The sequence below is a fragment of the Candoia aspera genome, chromosome 2 (assembly GCF_035149785.1).
Source record: "Candoia aspera isolate rCanAsp1 chromosome 2, rCanAsp1.hap2, whole genome shotgun sequence".
NCBI lineage: Eukaryota > Metazoa > Chordata > Lepidosauria > Squamata > Boidae > Candoia > Candoia aspera.
This window is the reverse complement of record NC_086154.1, coordinates 222,701,118-222,719,954: the sequence shown is the minus strand read 5'-3', so window position 1 is coordinate 222,719,954 and position 18,837 is coordinate 222,701,118.

The window sequence follows — 18,837 nt, the reverse complement described above, 5'->3', positions numbered from 1 at the left end:
CTGGGTCCTGGAAATTTCTCACTTGAACATAATATGGAATTTCTCCTTTCTCTAGGAAGACTCTAAGACAAAACACTCTAGCAAGCTTGTCCTATTAAGTTACCATCAAGGGGGGAATGGAGTTGGATTTACCTGTTCAGGGCTTCTTTACTAGAGGGAGAGGGTATTAGGTTACAGTGACATGTATATCCTGCTCTAATAGGGACCTCTGAAGTTTGCCTTACTAGAGGTTAGCCTTCAACAAACTGAAGCACACTATTCCAGATGGATAGGAACACTCAAGGCAACATAACATGGAAAAATAAACTTCAGAAGTAGAGCAAAAAAAATTCCCTGAGGTCGTTTTGACAGTGAGTTGAGGACTGATAAAGAGTGATTCCACTTCAGCTCTCCAAAAATGCTTGCCTGCCCATTCTGACAATGGGGCAACTGGACAGTGTGGATGAGCTCAAAGATTCAGTTCATTGATAAGACTGCCTTTGAATTCACTTAGAGATTCACATTTCCTGCAGATGTGAAAATGCTTCCAAGTTCACAGGGCTGCAATGTAACAAACTGCAAAACTGAAGTTTTGCCAATTAAACTGCACAGCACCCAAAAGAAAATTACTTTGGCAGGCTTAAGATGGAAATGTGGAACAATGTGACACAGCACTGAGGCTGGACCAGGGAAAGGGCAGCATATGGGGCCCATATCTGGGTTCTTTTCTTACTGATGAACATTTTGTTAATGTTTTCTACTGCAGATTAAGGTTGCTATGATAACTAATCATTTTGGCAGGGTGAAGAGGTTGAATTTAATTGTCTCCTTTTCACATGTTAATGGTTGCCTCACCTGGGGGGAGGAATGTGCCTGGACTTGTTTTTAGTTTCTGTTTCTCTTCTGTGCAGACATGTAGAGAGTCAAGCTGCTCTCACTGAGAGCCCAAGACTTTTAAATATGTTTTGCTTTGGTTTTGCTTTCTGTAAATAAAATTATTTTTATAGAAATGCCTGGTGTGTGACTTTTCTGATCTCTCCTGGGCCAAAGGCTTTCCCAGCAATCTGCCAACAGGTTATGGGCCCAGTAAACAGCCCAGTAAGCCCAGTAAAACCCATAGAGAATAGAGAGATCAGCTCCACACCTCATGCACAATTTAAAGGCAGGTAGCAAAGACCTGTGAAGATTTTCTTTGAAGCCACCTGGAGATTTTCCAGCAACTGCCGGTCTACAGGACAAAGAAGCCAGCTGAGGTGACTTGCAAAAGAAGGAAGAAGCCATGGCTACCTCCCAGCCCTCAGTGATGTCTCTGGAGCTCCTATCAGAGACCAACTATTTGAATTGGGCCCTGAAGATGGAGATGTATCTTTGCAGAGAGAATCTTTGGCTGCCAATTGGTGAGCAAATCCCCAAAATCCCAGTGCTGAATGGCTGAGACAGGATGAGCGGACTAGAGCCACCATTATCCTGGGAGTTGAGGACAATCAGCTAGTCCACGTGCGAGGCATGCAGTCTGCAAAGCAACTTTGGGACACTTTGAGAGACTTATATGTAAAGGCAACAGCAGGGAGTAAAGTTACCCTGATGAAAAAGCTGTACAAAGCCTACCTTGCAGAAGGAGAAAGCCTTCCTGAGCACCTGCATTATATTCAGCAGCTGTTTGTTGAGTTGCAGCGGAGAGGAATGGAATTTACACCTCTCACAAAATCATATATCCTCCTATCCTCACTAAATGAAATGTGGGACACACTGATTTGTACCCTGGAGACTATGCCTGAAGCAGACCTCACCCCATCGTATGTTACACAGCGCTTACTCGCTGAATGGGAGAAGAGAGAGGAAAGATCCCCCCCCCATCTCTTCTGGAAAGCTACAGTACCAGAAAACAAGGGAAAGGAAGGGAAAGGAAACTGAGGCTACAGCACTAGCCAGCCAGCGTAGTTCACCTGTAGTTCAGTTGGGCATTTGCAGAAAGTCTGTGCCTTGAGACCCAAGAGTAGAAAGACAGAGAAGAAGAACACAAGGGCAACACAGAAGAAGGCTCTTCAGACAAACCAAATTGCACAGGTTGCTGAGAAGGGTAATTCTGATGTATAGGTGTTAGATTCTGGGGCCAATTGTCATTTATGTAATTGTAAAAGCTCTTTTGTGTCACTGTCTAAAACTGAAAGACAAAGTGTATCTTTGGCTGATGGGTCTGTGACCAAAATTATGGGACAAGGTGACTTGTATTTATCCTGCTTAGGAGAAACTATAAAAGGTGTGTTGTATGTGCCAAATTTACAATCAAACCTTTTATCTGTAGCACAATTGGCTGCAACAGGGTATGTCATAACATTTAAGAAAAATGGTTGTGAGATACGTAAAAAATGGAAAATTGTGTGCTACTGGTATATTAAAAGACTCCTTGTACATTGTGCAAAATGCAAGGAAGCCAAGCTGCAAGGCTGCAGTTGGCAACACTCCATATCATGACCAATGTGTACACCTGATGCACAGGAGATTTGGTCATGCTAATTTCAAGTATATAGCACAAATGCCACAGCTGTGTGCTGACCTAAAGATAAAACCCTGTGATAAATACTTAGACTGTGTAGTTTGCAAAGAATGCAAAACACTAAAAGCTCCTGTGAGTAAGCACAGTGACAGAGTTACAACTAGACCTTTGGAAATTGTACACTCTGACATTATTGGTCCTTTTGCTCCAAGTCTTGGACAAGCAAGGTATGCAATGACCATCATTGGTGATTTCTCAAGATACACATTTATCTACATCTTAAAACATAAAGATGAGGCATTTGAGAAATTTAAAAGTTTTGTGACATGGGCAAATGGAAAATTCCCTAGGCCTGTATCTGCACTCCAATGTGATAGAGGAGGAGAATACCTTTCTCACAAATTTAAAAGGTTCCTAGTGGAAAAAGGGATAGAACAAATTCTTTCTAACCCTTACACCCCTCAGCAAAATGGTGTTGCTGAAAGAAAGGGCAGAACCTTGCAAAATGCGATGGAATGCATGCTAAAAGATTCACATTTATCGTTTAAGTATTGGAGAGAGGCCATATCTACTGCCTGTTATGTACAAAACAGATTGTATAACTCTGTGATTCAGGACACTCCATTCCATTTGTTTTATGGTGTGAAACCAAAGGTAAACCATCTTAGAGTGTTTGGTAGCACTGCATGGGTTCATATTCCAAAACAACAGAGAAGAAAAGGAGGCCCCACAACAAAGAAAGCCATCTTTGTTGGCTATGAACAAAGCCAAAGGAGCTACGGGTTCATAATGGGAGAGAAATTAATAATTAGCAAAAGCGCTTCTTTTGCTGAACAAAACTGGGGGAGATTAAACTCTAGCTCTCCAGTTGATCTGACCACCACAAGAGAACAGCAAGGACTTACTGATGGTGATCTTTTGCCTGATGAGGACATTAAACCAGAAAAGCAAACTGAAGATCTGTCTGATGAGACAGATGCTTCTCAGGAAAGTGATAGGAGTCAAAATTTAAGCCCTGTATTACCTTGCAGATCTCAGAGGAGTAATAAAGGTGTTCCTTCATCACGTTTTCAGGCTGAAACAGTAAAGGCTTTTCACATATTCACAGAACCTGAGTCTTTAGAACAAGTGAATGCTTTACCACCTGAGATTGCACAAAATTGGCATTCTGACATGCAACAGGAATTAGCATCCTTGAAAGAAAATAAAACATGGAAACTGGTAAATCTACCTCCCAATGAATGCTGTCTAGGCTGTAGATGGGTTTTCAAACTGAAAAGGGATGCTGATGGCAAAATCCAAAAATATAAAGCAAGGTTAGTTGCAAAAGGGTTCACTCAAAAGAAAGGTTTAGACTTTGACAAGACTTTTGCACCAGTTACTAAAGGTGAATCAATTAGATTACTGTTAAAAGTTGCTGCACTGAAAGGAATGTCAGTTCACCACTATGACATTCAGACTGCATTTCTCTATGGTGATTTAGACCACAGATTATACATGTAGCAACCCCCTGGCTATGAAAAAGGGGAGAATCTAGTCTGTGAACTGCAGAAGTCAATCTATGGGTTAAAACAAGCTGCTAGATCCTGGAACCAAAAATTAGATGAAAAACTGCAGAATTTTGGTTTTGAAAAAGGAAAGGCAGATCCATGTGTATATATGAAGAAAGACAAACAAGGCTGTATGTATCTGTGCATTTATGTTGATGATTTGCTGCTCTTCACATCAACAGAAAAACAAAGGCTTGATTTTGAGGCCTGCATGAAAAGCCATTTCATATTAAAAAGCCTTGGAGTTGTGACAAATTACCTAGGTTTGGAAATACACAGGGAGAAGGATGGTAGTTTTCTGTTAAACCAACGTAGTAAAATTCAAAAGCTCCTAGAGGATTTTAATATGCAAGACTGTAAACCAGTCTCTATTCCGATGATAACAGATTTTCAGAAAGATATAGGAGAAACTCAATTAACTGAGGCAGAAAAATATAGATCTGCAATTGGAAGTTTACTGTACATTGCAAATCATTCTCATCCAGATATCTCAAATTCTGTGGCCATTTTAAGTAGACAGGTAGAGAAGCCTACATCTACTGGAAAAGCAGCACTGAAGAGGTTAATGAGGTATTTGCAAGGAACAAATAATTATTGCCTGAAGCTAAATGCCTCTGGAACAGAGAAATTGCAGGCTTTTGCCGATTCTGACTGGGGAGCAGATGTCAGTGACAGAAAATTCACTTCTGGGATTTTAATTCAATTTGCTGGATCTAGCTTAGGCTGGCATTCTAGAAAACAAACACTTGTTGCTCTTTCCACTGCAGAAGCAGAGTTTTATTCTCTAACACAAACCTATAATGAGGTTATATGGTTTAAACATTTGTTAAAAGACATAGGCATGGAAGTGAACCAGCCTATAACTGTTTATGAGGATAATCAAGCTTGCATTGCTATGGCAAAATCTGAAGCCTGCAAAAATAGAACAAAACATATTGATATTAGATATCAATATACCAAAGATATGATAAGCAAAGGAGAAATAATGTTAAAATATTGTGAATCAAAAGACATGATTGCTGATATTTTAACCAAACCTCTTGCTGTACTAAGACACAAAGAGTTAACAAAGCAAATTGGTTTGCATCTTAATCTGTAGTATAAAAAGGGGAGTGTTAATGTTTTCTACTGCAGATTAAGGTTGCTATGATAATTAATCATTTTGGCCAGGTGAAGAGGTTGAATTTAATTGTCTCCTTTTCACATGTTAATGGTTGCATCACCTGGGGGGAGGAATGTGCCTGGACTTGTTTTTAGTTTCTGTTTCTCTTCTGTGCAGACATGTAGAGAGTCAAGCTGCTCTCACCGAGAGCCCAAGACTTTTAAATATGTTTTGCTTTGGTTTTGCTTTCTGTAAATAAAATTATTTTTATAGAAATGCCTGGTGTGTGACTTTTCTGATCTCTCCTGGGCCAAAGGCTTTCCCAGCAATCTGCCAACACATTTGCCCCAGGTAAATTTATATGCTATTTTGTGGGCACAATCTCATATAGCTGCTGAAGAATCTGGTGGGGCTCACTGATAATGAACTGCATCAAGCTTGACAACTTTTTTGGTGACTGGATACCATGTTTAATGCTTTTGAGGAAGTAAAGATACCAGAAAGTGAGGCAAAGGCATGTCACACATATTTATGTTGCTAATTTTTTTTATTCTTCCCCACAATAAGTAGGCGTGAGTACCACAAAAGGTACTCATGCCTATTTATTGGGTTAGGTGTTTTTCAGAATGGAAAGAAATTGCATCACTAGCTTTGGGCAATTGCGACCTTAAATTGTAGCAGGAAGGTGGTGTAGAGATCATAAAAATTACACATCGCTTTAAGCCATAGATTTCCTATCTGGTCTAAATAATCCCTATCCTCCATTCCTTGTAGTCCCTTGAAACTTTGAGGCTGTTGATAGAGTTCCAGTGCTGATGGATTTAAGCATATTGCTTTGTCCTTCAGGGAGGAAAGAACCATGCTGCTCTTCAGTGTAGCATTCACTACTTCCAAGGTCCATGTAGGCAGCTCAGTTCTTGCAGATTTTACTTGTCAAAAAGGGTGAGAATCAAATTTGTATATTTTTAAGTAAGTCCCATTTAGTTCAGAGGGGCTCATTCTCAGCTAAAATATATAGAGTTCCCCTTGCCTTAACTATGTTTTGCTTTTCAACATACATTTTTGGTGAAAGAACCTCAGAATTTGGAAGGTATTTCATTTTTATGATTTTTTTTAAACATCTCTTCTATGGTCTTTTTGGGGGGGAAAACATAACTAGAAAGTATTAAGGTACACTGCTGTTAAATATTACAGTGAAAGCTTAGATTATAAGTATCTCAGGGGGCTGTCAGGGAAAGATGACGAAAATATCACTCATCATGGTAGGAAAGTCTAATGATCTGTTTTTAGAACACAATGGAATGTATAAAACACCTTTAAAAATCCAGATCTGATTATATTTAGCCAGAGTGACATTATAGTTACCTCACCTAGAGCACTTCCACACTATGATTATGTTCCAATTTAAGAGGAGATCTAACTCTTTGAATACCCATGATGTAAATAATGTTGGAGATCTGAGCTAATTTGTTTCCAGCTCAACCGTGGTGTATTTGAATCTGCTGTTTGGGGAGTTGGGTATAGCAAAGAATTTGAGAATACGATGATGCCCTGCAATTACTAAGAGATCGCTGTTTTTGTTCTGATGATTTGACCTAGTTAATGAAACAGCACCTGTCAAGAATGTGAATCACCAGATTTTCCTTCAGTGCACCACAATCCCAATCAAAATACTTGCTTAAAATAAATTATAAATTCCCTTTTAGAAGCAATCCTCAAATTTGGGGATTGTCTACCATAATGGTTGTAGTACATTTATTTATTTGCTTATTTTGCAATATTTATATACTGCCCAATTATAAAAACTGTAGACAGTTCACAAACATACTAATAAAAACATAATAGAACCATGTTCAGCCACAGTATAAATACTGAAAAATCCAGAGTTAAATTACAAAACATGATAATAGACCTCTCACTGAAACACATGTTGATACAGCTAAAGGATTCTTCTAAATCAAATGTAAGGCTTGATGCTAAGGAAACAGCTGTGGCCAGAAGTATCCTGGGCTCTCTTAGACAGGTGGGGAAGATCTGACCACAGTGACATAAACCTTGGTGACTTTTAAATGGACACTGTAACGTGCTGGTGTGAGTTGCCTTTGCAAATCAGTCAGAGAAGATACTCTTCAACATGGGATGAGGCAGAATATTGACTCCTATCCTCACTTATCTGAATCAGGCAGATGGAATGGAATTTGTCCAGTCAGAACCATAGTGGACTGTTTTTTTAGACTCTTCTTTGTTCCATCCATCCGGTGCCTCTCCTGTTGTTTTCGGCAACTCCCAAAAGCCTTTGGCACAAAGGAAAAGAAAGGATGAATAGAGCTTTGTTCCTGCCAAATCTAGGGCCAGTGGCTGTTTAATCTCTATAGCTTCATGCTTCTCTTGCCCATTTTGCCCTCCCAAATGCTGTTTCTCTGCAAGGGTTAAGAAGAGTAGCCAAACCTTTCCTCCATCCTGATCCAGTCATAGAGAGTCATGGATTTGCTCCCTTCCTTTTGTTTTCATGAACCAAACACCATCAGTAATAAAGGTTTTTCATTGATGGGGACACTTTTTTGCTCTAGCCAGAGATGCCATGCTCTACTTTTAGCCCTCTTCAAAGTTATCTTCTACTTTCCTTGTAATGAAAGGCCATCTCTCTTTCTACACTGTTGGTTTTTATAGCACTCCATAAGATACTACTTTGGAATTGAAATGTGATTATTCATAAGCAACAAAATCCAGGATAGTTTTGTTTAATCAGATGTAATAGTAGCACATATTTCTTAGAGAAATCAGGGGTCCTTTTCTGTGCACATCTGCTTATATAGGAAGGAAGGAAAACCCCACTTAAGTCTCTATAGAATTTATTTCAAAGCAAACAATTGGTCAAACATGAAGGGGTGGAGGTGGGGGCGAGGGCGGCTCTTATTCCATTTCAATTCAATGCACTTCTAGGGCTTTGAAACTGCTCTTAGGCAGAATCTCTGTCCAATTTACTGTTTATGTTTCTGAGCAAGTATTTATCATTTTACAACTTTCAACAAATAATTTATTGTTTGTATATACAGGGAGAAATTCAGTAAGGCACAAGTGCTAAGGAGATGCTGCAACAGATATTTGTTTTCCCTTCTTCTCCCTGGTAGCCAATTTCCTCCTTTGAAAATCCTCTTTGGAAGTTGAAGAGGGACCTTCACCACTCTGGAAGTGTTCTCTCTCTCTCTGTATGTGTATGTATGTATGTATGTATGTATGTGTACACACACACACACACACACACACTCACACACTCTCTCTCACACACACACACACACTGTGTGTATATATATATAATTTTATTAAAAGTTTTAAAAACAAAGGTTAAAAACTAATACAAACTAATACAGAGTAATGAAGAAAAAAGAAAAAGAAATCACAGAGAAAGCTGAAAGTGCAAGAAAGAAAGAAAAAGTAAACAAAAAATAGAAAAGAAGGAAAAACACAAAGAAATGGCTTCTGATCTTCTTTACAGCAGTTATAAGTACAATTATAAACTTGCCTCTTTCTCTAAAGTTACATCATGACTCTCTTCTTTGTATAATCTATCCTGTCTAATCATCAGAACCATAAATCATAAGCTCATTTTTTCTGTTTTACACAAAAAGTCCATAAGGGGGTTCCAGCCACCAATAAAGATAGATAATGACTTTTCTCTAATCAAACAAGTCAGTTTGGCCACCTCAGCAAGTTCCATCATCTTCACCAGCCATTCCTGCATTGTAGGTATTGCCGAATCTTTCCAACTTCGTGTATACAATAATCTTGCTATGATTATCATATGCAAAAACAAAGTTCCATTACTTTTTCCCAACTGTTTGTCCATCAGTCCCAAGAGGAAGACTTCTGGTTTCAACTGTATATTAATCTTTAAAATCCCCTGAATCAGTGTATGTATTTGAATCCAAAAATTCCTAGCTTTTTTACATGTCCACCAAGCATGATAAAATGACCCTTCTTGTTGCTCACATTTCCAATATAAATTTGAAGTGCCTTTATACATTCTATATAACTTTTCTGGTGTCATATACCAACAGTACATCATTTTATAAAAATTATTTTAAAGATTGTTTTAATCCATTCAATTGTGTCTGATTCTCAGAGACTGCCTGGTCTAGTCCCTGTACTTTTCTTGGCAAGGTTTTTCAAAAGTGATTTGCCAATAGGTTGCAGGAGGAGGCTGTAGTAAAACAGGGAACAGCAGGATTCACTGATGGAGGCTGGAAGACTGGAAGAAGCCAGGGCACGTGGTGCTACTGAAACTGGAGATGAATGTCCATGATCTGGAACACCACTCAAACTAGACTGGCACCAGGAAGCTGGGCAAGACCACTATTCTCTTGGCTATAGTGACAGGACTGGACTGGGCTCAGAGACTCAGGCTAGGCTGGAGACTCTGGGCTGGAGACTCAGAACAAGGCTGAGAACTCGAAGCAAAGCTACAGTAGACTCAGCTGGAGATAGTGGGCTAGGTTGGGTACTCTAGAGACTCAGAACAAGGCTGATAACTTGAAGCAAGGCTGGACTCAGCTGAAGATTCCTGGCTGGGCTGGAAGCTAGGTACACAACAAGGCTGGACTGGAGGTTCTGGACTAGGTGAAGGACTTGGAAACATGACCGGACTGGACCACAGGTTCTAGACAAGGTTGCAAACCTGGTTCATGGCAAGATAGATGCAAAGTTCCTGAACAATGTAGGGCAACTGGGGTGCAGCTAGACTGGGCTGGAGATCCAAGGCAAGGCTGAAGGTCAAAAGCACAACAAAGCTGTACTGGAGACTTCGGACAAGGCTGGGAGCTAGAGGCATGACAAGGAGCTAGAGGAGACTCAAGGCAAGGCTGAGGACTTGAAGCATGATGAGACTGGACTGGAGACTCTGGATATGGCTGGAAACTCTAAGCAAGGCTGGAAGCACACCTGGAATGCGCACAAGGACAACAGAGAGGTCCAAAGCTGGATGTAAGACTGAGCTGTTGGGTTTGGCAGGGAGATCCTTGGTGGCAGCAGATACAGGATCCAAGTCCTCTCTGATAGGAAACACTGGCGCTGATTCCCCTCCGGGTACAGATGATGTTTCCAATGCAGGTAAGGACTCTTCTGCTGGAACTGCGAGCTTGAAGGAGCAGTTGTCTCCAGCAGCTTGCTCTTTGCGCATCTGCCTTTTATGCTGATCCTTTGTGCACCTATTCCCTTCTGCAGCCAATCAGTCTGCCTTTTCCTTCACATGCTTTTCTGCCCGTCACTGGCACGCGCTGATTGGAGGATTCAAATCCTCCTCCGAAGACTGACCAATCGGCATCTGTGACTTTTCCCATGCTGCTGACTCATCTCTGGGTTTCGCTTTCCTGGTTTCAGCCTAGTAAGTTTCTGTTTCCCCCTCTGACTCAGAAAGAATTTCGTTTTCTGAGTCAAAGGCTGGCTGGAATCCAACACTAAATTGGAGACTATCACATTTGATGGCAGTGAATTACAGTTTAACAATGTGCTGTGTTAAAAGATATATATTTCCTTTTATTTTCCTAAGTCTCCATACTTTTGGTGCTCCAGGACATATATTTTCCATGTCTACCAACTATTATTTTGTAATTTTTTAGTTGATCCATGCAAGAGTAATTAAAATTAAAAGAGGAATTAAAAGTGCTAATGGCAGCAAGTCCACCATATTTCTGTGCCACACCTGACATATTCTGCAGTTGTAACAAAATACTTAGGGCATAATAAGCAGATTATTTCAGCATTTAAATAGTTGGAAGAAAAGCTGATCCTTTTACCACTTTTGAAGCAACCCAGATAAATTAAAAAGGGTATAAAAGGGAGAAAATATGTAGTTTTAAGATCTTGTAAACATCCCCTTTTGAGCTTCTTACATAATTGAAACAATTCTGCACCTTGAGAGTTCAGTAATTATGCTAAAATGTTCCCTTCTTCTTCTCCTTCTCCTTCTCCTTCTCCTTCTCCTTCTCCTTCTCCTCCTCCTCCTCCTCCTCCTCCTCCTTCTCCTTCTCCTTCTGTTTTTTTTTACACAAGCCTGATTGCAAAGCCCAAGCTACAAATTTTCTTAGCTCAGGACTGTGGCTAATATTCCCCAGGTAGCTATGAATAGCAGTGTGTTTCACAGCTCACTAGATCTATATAGATTATATGGTTAAAGTTGCCCTTCCCTGGAGACGTTTGTGTGAAGTGGGTGGGAAACAGAACAATTGTGAAATAAGAAAGAAAAATAGTCACATTATCTCAGTTGGTCAGAACAATGGACACCCGGATTTACTGTGATACTAGAAATGAAGGCAGTGGTTGCAGAGGAGTTGAGGGAAGAGACAACATTCAGCTACCAAAAAGTGTTGAGATAAATCCATGGTTGGAATTGTCGTGCAGCATGATAGTAGAATATGCCTCTTGAAGACAAGCTTGCACAAGCTTGCAATACCGAGAGCAGTTTGTTACAGCCTAGAATGATGTTTCTCAGCCTTGGCACTTGAAGATGCATTCAATCCTAACATAGGTTCTAGCTAAACCCTTTTCTCTATTTCTTAGACCAGAGAGGTATTGTTATAAACTTTCCAAAACTGAGCCTTTTCTGCCGTGTGTAATATTTTTATTTCCTGATGGCTCTTGGCCTCCTCTCTCTAATTCAGTGTTTCCCAGTCTTGGCCACTTGAAGATGGGTGGACTTCAACAAATCTTCAAGTGGCTAAGGTTGAGAAACACTGGCCTAGAATGTGAGTTCTGAACACATCTCTCAAAAGCCTCAATGCCTCTGAATGCAAAGGAGTACACCAGATTTCTTTCCTTTGAGCTCAACTTAAATGCATCTGTTCTGGGACTGTGGAATCTGTGGCTTAGGTGGCTGGGAAAGAATAGCTGGGTTGTCCCAGCTGCAGTACAGTAGTCAGCTCTTTGTGTGGTCCCTCCAAGGAGAGCTTTGTGTGGGACTCCACAGCTGTGCCATGAGGGGTGGGTGAAGGTGAAAAACAGGGAATGCCATGAGTGCAGGGCTCTTTCAGCCTGAATAGCTCAGGGTGGGAAGGTAATGGCTGAGAGCAAGAAGGCCAAAGGCCAGTTTGTTCCCACTAGGCAGAGAAAAGGGGGTGAAAAGACTGAACAATCATTCCCTCTCAGGTTCCCTGGAAATGAGAGGCTATGAGGGACTAATGCATTATTCATTCCAGCACTTTGAGCTAGTCTGATAACAGCCCTCCAGTAATAAGTTACACAGTTCTAAATAGGATATGCACGGCATCTCTTTAACTGCCCTTGCAATATGCCTTTAAGATAAATGTGTTTGCATGAATGTGTGCGCGCGTGCACTTTAGCTCTGCAAAAAAGTGCAGCATTCATTTACTGCCAATTAATTTTTATTTGTACCAATACAATGCCTATATTCATGAACTTCTTCTATAAGCCTGTTGTACACTTGAAAAAAAAAAGTGAAGTTCTTTGTGTGAACTGCTAATGTATTACATGCAGCACTTGCCCACATTTCATTTAACTCCAAAGCCATCCAGGGCAGCCTTCCCCAAGCAAGTGCCCTCCAGTTGTGTTGGATTTCATTAATCCTGCTCAGAATTATGGAAGCTAAAGCCCAACACATCTAAAAAGAATTTGATTGGGGAAGGCTGATATAATGGCTATCAAAAATGTTCTGGAAACAGCCTCTCTTTATTTTGAACCTTGAGGTGAATCATCAGCTATCATTCCATTTACAACCCAGAATGTTTCCTTGAATACTGAATTTATTATGTCAACAATTCTGGAAGCAAAGGATATGCAGAGAATCAGATTTGGTGAATGTCACAATTCCAGTCAGAATTAATGGGTGCTGCTCTCAAATATCCAAATGGCAGCTACGCAATAGTCACAGAATGCTCTATGGAAATTATTTTGTAGAAAAGGATTCTATAGTCTTGCTCTTTAGTCTTATCACTGGTATACCCTAACTTGGTCTTTTAAGGTCAAACTAGTGATACAACCCATTTCAAATAATCATGCTCTGAAATGTCCTTCCCTTCCCTTCCCTTCAAAAGCATTTTATGGATTTCTTTTTGGCTGTTGACCTGGTGTCTTTTTTAAAAAAATCCTTTTAGCCTTTAATGTCATGTATACATCCTACCTTACAAACATGCATGTGGTTGCATTGTTCCTTAACTAAAATATTGAAATGCCTAAAGGTGTGCTGATTTACTGTGTAGCATATTTAAATATTAATAGTAGAGGTAATAGTAACAGTTACTGTTACTACTCAGGGCAACTTACATTAGTCACAATTAACTTAAACCCCATTGATTTCAGAGGGGATTAATAAAATAATAGTAATCCAGGTCTGGAAGTTAAGTGACGGATAGTCCACAACTCTGAAAGTTTTGCTGCTTCATACGACCAGAGCAGAAATGATAGATCCACCTCAGTCAGTGAGGTTCAGGGAAGAAACTGGAAGTGGGAAGGTGGGAAGAACCCTGGAAAAGCTATACATCTGGTCACTTGTCCTGGCCAGAGTGAGCTGGCATGGTATGGCAGCTGCTCCTACAAAATCTCCAATCCATGAATCTTGGCTGTGAGCCATCTTATGCATTTTTGAAGGAGACAGGATAAAATACACATTATTTAAATATTTCATAAAGAAGCAATGCGTACCCACCGGGCAGAACCTGTCCAAGCAGTTTAGGACCTTGTGATGTTAAGTTTGCTGAAGTTCATAAATCATCGCACCTACCAAGAAGGCACTGAGAGATACAATCCAAGGTTTTCTCCTCCAATGTTTGGTTAGTGTCTGGCAGAACATCATGTAAAACCTCAAAACAAATACAATGTTAAAAAAACACCCTGCAAAAATTACTAAATGTTCATTTCACTTTAGGTTTTGAGTGGTCAGCTGTTTTATTTATTCTTTATTTCATCTTTCTCATTTTTTTCCATGAGGAGAAATGTTCAGTGTAGACACGCGGGTGCAACTCTAGCCCAGTAAGAGACGTAAATGAGAATTATGTTGACTGGGAAATTCTGGGAGTTCAGTCCACAAGTCTTAAAGTTGCCAAGTTTAAGGAACACTGAATTCTATATGGTAAACACTTTCCACCCGCCCTTCAGGAACACCTGCGTGATAGGAGAACTGACACCAAAAGCAGAGTTCGTTAGATCGTTTCTAGTGAAACAAATCCAAGCATTTATAGATGAAGGCTATAGTTTGTTTTCAAATGGTCAGTAAAAATAACATAGGCTTTCAGATCTAGCTATTTTTTCCCAGGGGACTTAACTCCCTTCTTTCTGGAGGTCCTGTACCTGTTTTATAGCAAAGTCACCATCATCATCACCATCATGTTTAAATTACACCTTTTTCTCATTGATTGCTGAATGGTCTAATATAAAATTATGATCTGTCAGTCAGGAAAATATTAGAAGAAATAGCATGTAATTATGAAGTAAGTAGCATTCTAGAATATCGTATTTCTTCCTCACAGGCCATAAACAAATCAAAGCCATGTTTTTATAATTGGAGATGTAATAAAGAAAACTGCAGACTGTGTTTCATATGGCTCTGCCTTGCATTTTGAGTCCATTTTAGAAAGGAACCAGAACTTTCTAAGTTCAAATAGACTCTCCTCAAAGGACCTGTAGTGCAGCTTTTCTCTAACTGGAGCCATCTAGATGTGCTGTAATTACAACTTGCAACATTCCCATATTGGTTGGAAATTCCTGAAACCAAAATCCCAGCACAGTTGGAGCATGCTATGTTGGCAACAGCTACCATAATGAGACTCAGCTATACCAGTTATGTTCAGACTTTCAGAATCTATTTTTATGACACTTTTAGATTGCTCAACAGTCAAAGTTCTTGAGTTAGTTTTCAGTTGTTAATCTAGGCTAGCCAACCCAGAATGTCTTACTGAAGACTTGGCTTTACTTTATGAACGGCTCACAGGCGTGACATGAACACTAGTTACTTTACCGCAACTAGAATGAACCCCAAAACAATAGCAGCCAAAGCCTATTTAGGTCTATATGCTTCAGGGTTTAAATCCTAGGGTTTTAATTCCTGCCTTTCCAAACTAACTGATATTTTGCCTTTTCAAGGGCTTGGTAAGCAGTTAAGATTTGTTGATGTAACAGTATTCTTGAGCCTGAGAACTGCTGGTGTCTGTCCCACCAATTTCATTCCTAACATATGGCCCTCTAGATGTGGCTAAAATACAATTATTAGCAGACCCAGTCAGTATGAGCAATGGTGGATGATATAGGCGTTGTACTTTAGCAATATTTGAGGAAAACAGCTTCCCCATCTATGGCATACACACTCCCAAATTCTGGAGCTGGGCTACTTCCTTGTTCTCAAAGTGCCTTTGAATCATGTACTGAATTGGGTCATGCTGCAAAAACTTTTCTCCAGAGGATTCTCAGAACTGCTTTTGGTTGAAGGTGCTGAGAATTTTGTGAAATATCCAGAGTCCTTACAGTGCTCTCATTCCTGGTTTCCCTGAGTAAGGAACAATTGTTACACAAATTTAAATTACCTGTTTTGAACTTCAATCAGGCAAAATAAGCATGCACTGGGGAGACTGTAGGCCCCTCACTTATTGGAGTGAGTTTCAGATGTTCTACAGCAGGGGTGGATGACCTGTAGCATTTCAAACATCTCTTAAACCCTGGAGTATAGGCATATAGCTTTGAAATACAATTTCCATAATTCCTGACCCTGGCCATTCTGGCTGGGGCTGATAGGACTTGGAGCAGGAAATTCTTGAGAGCCAGAGTTTAGCCAAGGTTGTTTGTGAATGCAAATCCTTGGAACAGAGCTGGCTGGTCCTTCCTACACATTTCCATCATTATTTTCTCTTGGTCCCCTTCTTCCTCTAAGTATCTTTATTAAAGTTGTCCTATGTGTTTGCTCTGTTTCCTGTCTCTGGACAAAACTGGATTAATATGGGGTCTGTTTTCCTTGCAATCATCCGTGTCCTGCTGGCAAGAAGAAAAGCTTTTTCAAAGATAAATGTGGAGGTACCAGAAGAGGGTTGCTGTTGAGTACCCCCAAGAAGAAACATTCCAACTTTCTACCTTCTTTGGAGAAAAAAAAAATCAAGAAGCTCCCCATCATAAAAGCAGTTTAAGAAATCAGAATTCTTTTACTGAGAATTTTAAGAAAATGTACAGTCTGTAAAAGTGGCCTTTCAACTATCCGTTTACAGTTATATAATCATAATCATTATTACAAATGTAATTGTTTTATGATTGGGATATGAAATCACTGGACTATGTAATGGATAGCTACTTGCAAAACAAATAAATGCACAATTTAATTATATATAAAGCAGCCACAAAGATATTTGTAACCTGAGACTCTGAGAAAATATTTTGCTACCCAGACCCATGGTTGCTTGCTCACAGATAAGTGTCATTTTCTTAAGTAAGTCAGACTTCCATAAATTTCTGAGGTTTTGATCCTGTAGTTTGGAACCATATGCTAGCAGCTGTAGGATTCACTGTTTTTTCCTACTCCTGCAATGGAGTAGGAAAACTCCAGTCTTGTAAAGGGCAAGAAGCCAACACTAAATCCACTTCTTCCTCCATCCTCCATGGCTGGCATTTTCTGAAGTCATGAAATGCTGACCTTAGAAAAGCCCTAGAGGGAAGCAGAGCAAATCTGAACAAGGAACAGTTTCCTGTTCCTCTTGCCATGTCCCCCAAAACATTTCTTATACTGGACATTTGGTCTCTCTATGCTCAAAGCGGCTGAGCACTTTGACCAATGTATGATTGCTCTGCCCAGCTGCAATCCTATACAAAGTCACTTTTCAGTCATGGAACTTAATGCTGAATGGACCTGTGTAGAATGGCACTTTGTCCCTTTCTCCTGGAATTTCCAGGAATTTTTCCAAGGAAAGAAGACACTTTTAAAGAGCAGTGGGCTCAAGACTCTTGCTGAAATTAAGCAGGCCTAGATGGGATCACTTGGGAATTCTGGATATGTGGCCTTGATCTCAGAGGAAGAAAAGTGGCACCTTACATAAATGTAACATTAAAGCAGTTTGGTTTATGAACATCAACTGCTAACTTCGCTAAGACATCAAATCATTCTCTGCTGTTAAATGCAGAGAAGCATACAGTTTATTATGTAGTTCTAGAAAGTATGCCTTCTCTGTCATAGCACCTGCCTTCTGAACTGCCTCTCCCCCTGCCCTGCAAGATTTTTCTGGCCTTCACCCTGATTGTTTTTAAAAGAGCCTTGAAAACTTGGCTCTCTTACTCTTGGGTTGAGTAAGTGGTGGACCCTTTGTATTTTTTTTGTTGGCTGGGATGGTTGTTTTCTTCCAAAGTTTGGGATTTCCCATTTGTATTACCTGTTTTTGTGCTGGTGTTTTTCTGTGTACCACCTGAGTTGTAGAGTTGGGTAGTCCTATACATTTAATAAAATAAATAAATACATGGTCAGTCGGCATCCCTAAAAATGAAATGGGAACTTGAATTAAAAAAACGAGAGCCTGAGAAACAGAGGCATTAGCTACATCCCGTTTTTCTTTAATCGAGAATCTGCAAAAGCTGTGCCTGAAGAAGAATACAGTATATGCTTCTGAAAGTTGTGTAGTGACAGTGGCAGTTACATTAGGAAAAAGCTTACGCTGGGGAAGCTTATATTTCAAAAGTTGAGTAAATTAGCACAACAAAGAGCATCTGGGAAATTTACATTAAAAAAGGATTGTTGGACAGCTTACATAGACAGCTATTTAAATTTAAATTAAGGAAAGTTGAATGCAAAGGTTCTGTATATCAGAAGTTGCATGCATCGACAGTTGCAATTTTTGCTATGGATTAAAAAAAAAAAAACTGTAAAAAGAAACCTGACAGACTGGATACTGCATTACTAATGCCAACCGTAAAAAGGATTGAATTTCTACCAATTGCATATCCCTAAGCACTTAGTTGTATAGCTGTACCTGTCTTCTTTGTCTTTTTCATCTTCATCTCCATTTTATGACATGTATACTTAGCTATATGTCTACTGCCTAAATTCAGCTATTTATGTCAACCTACATTTATCGGATTTCGTGTGAGCAAGCAATATTCTAGCAGCCTTTGCTTTATCAGAATATTTGTTCTCTATCTTATTAAAACGATCTGAAATGGAAAGGTCATTGAACAGATGTAACAGTATTTCTCAGTATTTCTCATCAATGCAGCTTGCTTCTTTCTTTCTTTCTTTCTTTCTTTCTTTCTTTCTTTCTTTCTTTCTTTCTTTCTTTCTTTCTTTCCTTCCTTCCTTCCTTTCTTCCTTTCTTCCTTTCTTCCTTTCTTCCTTTCTTCCTTTCTTCCTTGTATTTATTCCCACCACCACCCCATCTGGGTACTCAGCTAAAATCAATGCAGCTAATGATGGGTGCCCTGGGCGAGCACTTTTCAAATAGGCAGCTAGCTGGTTGACCATTGTCTTTGGTTGTATGAGAAAGCAAAACCTTGAAAGGGGCTCACTGATGTTTGAATGCAGCCTTAAAACTAACCATTCAGGTGGGTGATAGCATTTTCTTAATAGAGCTTTTCTAGTCTAAGAAATACAACAGCTAATGAATTGTGAATAACATTTTATTCACAAAGTGAATTGCACATGTGCATTGCACATCTCAGCATGAAATATCCTGTTTTAGGAGTCCAGATTGGATTGGATTTTGTAAGCTATTGTTCTGTCTGGATGGTTTAGTTAATTT